This window comes from Scophthalmus maximus, chromosome 14 (genome assembly GCF_022379125.1).
Source record: "Scophthalmus maximus strain ysfricsl-2021 chromosome 14, ASM2237912v1, whole genome shotgun sequence".
NCBI lineage: Eukaryota > Metazoa > Chordata > Actinopteri > Pleuronectiformes > Scophthalmidae > Scophthalmus > Scophthalmus maximus.
Window position 1 is genome coordinate 6,194,967 of NC_061528.1, and position 2,534 is coordinate 6,197,500.

General features: G+C 46.1%; 1 protein-coding gene across 3 annotated transcripts in view; it reads right to left on the bottom strand.

The window, feature by feature from the left end:
• klf12b (Kruppel-like factor 12b) overlaps nt 1-2,534 on the bottom strand; it is a 64,186-nt gene that overhangs the window by 33,733 nt on the left and 27,919 nt on the right. The window lies entirely within an intron of this gene.

Below are 2,534 nucleotides of genomic sequence, written 5' to 3' on the forward strand. Positions count from 1 at the left end.
TCAAAACGGTCCAAAACAATCAGAAAAATGATGACTCTGACTGCTCCTCCATCCTCTTATCTTGGCTTCCTTCCTTTTCTCCCACCTCCTATTGACCAACCGTGTTTTGGCTAAAGCAAAACAGAAGCCTGGTTGAAAGAGGAAACATCACAGATCGACAGACATTTATAATCCGAGGCCGCATGGAAACATGTGAGGCAACCTCAAATCAGAGTCTGGGGTTAAGCTCGGCTACATGAGTCACTTCCAGTAAGCACTGAGTGTTTAAACTCTGGAGACGATGTCATCACGATCAAACTTGGATCGGTGCGCTGGTCAGATAACATCATCTTAAATATACTCTCCCTCCTTTCTGTTTGTTGTTCGATGACGGTTTCATATACAGAGTATATAGTTGTTCTGGAGAGGCTCTTTTGGAGGCATTTAACAGAGGAATGCAGCAAATATTCAAAACACTCAACGGTGACGTTTGACAGTCTGTAATCACCCACGTTACATTGTAGTTCTTTCTGTTTGCCTGCACTGTTTAGACTATCAACCTCAGAGTCTCTGCGTTTGCACAATACTTTCCGTGCTCTCTCTCTCTCTCGCTCTCTCTCTCTCTCTCTCGTACAAGCCTCCACTGAACAAGAGGTCTGGAGACCTGCAGTGGAGGATCCTCCACGGGGCTCTGGCGGTGAATCTCTTTCTGTCCAAGATAAATCCCACCGTGTCCTCCACATGTCCATTCTGTCCACACACGGAGACCATCGTTCACTGTTATCTGGACTGTCACAGACTCAAACCTCTTTTTAACATGTTAAAAACCGTGTTTTTCGACTGTGGGGAAATGTTTACGGAGACTGCTTTTATTTTTGGTGCTGGCTACAGAAAACGAGATGCTGCAAAGTGGCAGTTGCTGAATTTTGTGGTTGGTCAGGCCAAGTTGTCGATTTATAAAAGCAGGAAAGACAAGATAGGAAATGTGTCCGGACACGAGCTGACACACATGTACGTGTCTCTGGTGAGAGCCAGAGTGAGAGTGGACTTCAGGTTCCACTCTCTGATGAACGACATGCAAAAGTTTTTTGAATCAGTGGTGTTTCACCACGGCTGTGTGTTCAGTGACGGAGGGAGAACTCATCTTTCCCTCTGTGTTTATGACCTGATTTATTTCTGGTTTTCTGTTATTTTGTTGTTGTGTGGTTTTTTTTCTCATTTCATTTGTGGAGGACCGTGATGTTCTCTTGTAAATCTTAATAAATATTGTGTTTTTTAAAATTCAAAAATCTCTCTCCCTCTCTCTGTCTCTGTCTCTGTCTCTCTCTCTCTCTCTCTCTCTCTCTCTCTCTCTCTCTCTCTCTCTCTCTCTCTCTCACTTAGTCACAAAACACACATGCTCTGGCACTCCGTGTCCACACTTGACTCAATTTTTGGTAAACAAAACGTGGGGCTGGACACCGGGGTCGAAGGTTGGATCCACAAGAGACAACGCCGAAGGGGAAAGAACATTTTGTCATCATCTTCCGACACAATGAAATAATAACAGCACGAGGAGCTGAGTTCACAGCTCTCACCTACAAATATTCGCCTTATTTCACACAGGAAGTCCATCATTGGCTCCCGGGCGCATGTCTCGTTATGCAGAGTGAAACAGCAGCAGTAGTAAGTCCAGATGTTTTCGGATTGCTTAACCCTCTCGAGCCGTGACCTTTTTGTCACATTGATCTAATTAGCTCTGTGAGCAGGTACATCTATCAACGTGCAAACTCGTCTGCTTGGCTGCTGTCCATTTCACAAATTGTACACTCATGTTCTCGTGTGTGTGTGTGTGTAGCTCTGTGTGTGTGTTTCATGGTCTTTGCTCTAGTCTCCTATGGATGCGGAGATGCGACGCCACCTTTATGTCCCATAGTGCACCTTGAGCATGTACCTCGCCTCTTTAATTTTCCTCGGCTCACGTTCAGGGACCCCCGATGAGTCCAGCCGCGCCGCTGCGCCGCGCACTGCAGTCTATATCTGCAACCAATGGCAATACACTCCATAACACCCCCCTGGATCAATGATACAGCAGTCAGTCAATATGCCAGCAGTTAACCCAGCTGATTAGGGGCTAATACAGGGAATTTCACATCTCCCCGAATAAGACAGAGAGCCTGCATGTTCCTGGGAGTGCACATATAAGAAGAGCAAAGCTCTTCCTCCTGAAAGATTCAATCTCTCAACAAGAAAAAAACCAATTTGTGATTTGTGGCAGACAGATGATGCCTTTAGTGGGGGGGGGGGGGTCGTCCTGCGGCGCAATTAAATGTTCTGGACAGAGCCGCGTTGATGGACAGATAGAGTCCATGCGTTGGTGACTGGCTTTTTAATTGAGTCCCCCCCCACCCACCTGCATTGATCTCTATCATAAGCCCTCGGACCATGTCTTGAGGTGGGGGTTGAGCCGTGGCAGCAGCACTTTGATGCAGCTGTGTGAGGTAAAAAAAAAAAAAGACAACAACCAAGGGTATGCAGCATCATATTTGTGCATGATAATACCAGTATTGTGATGC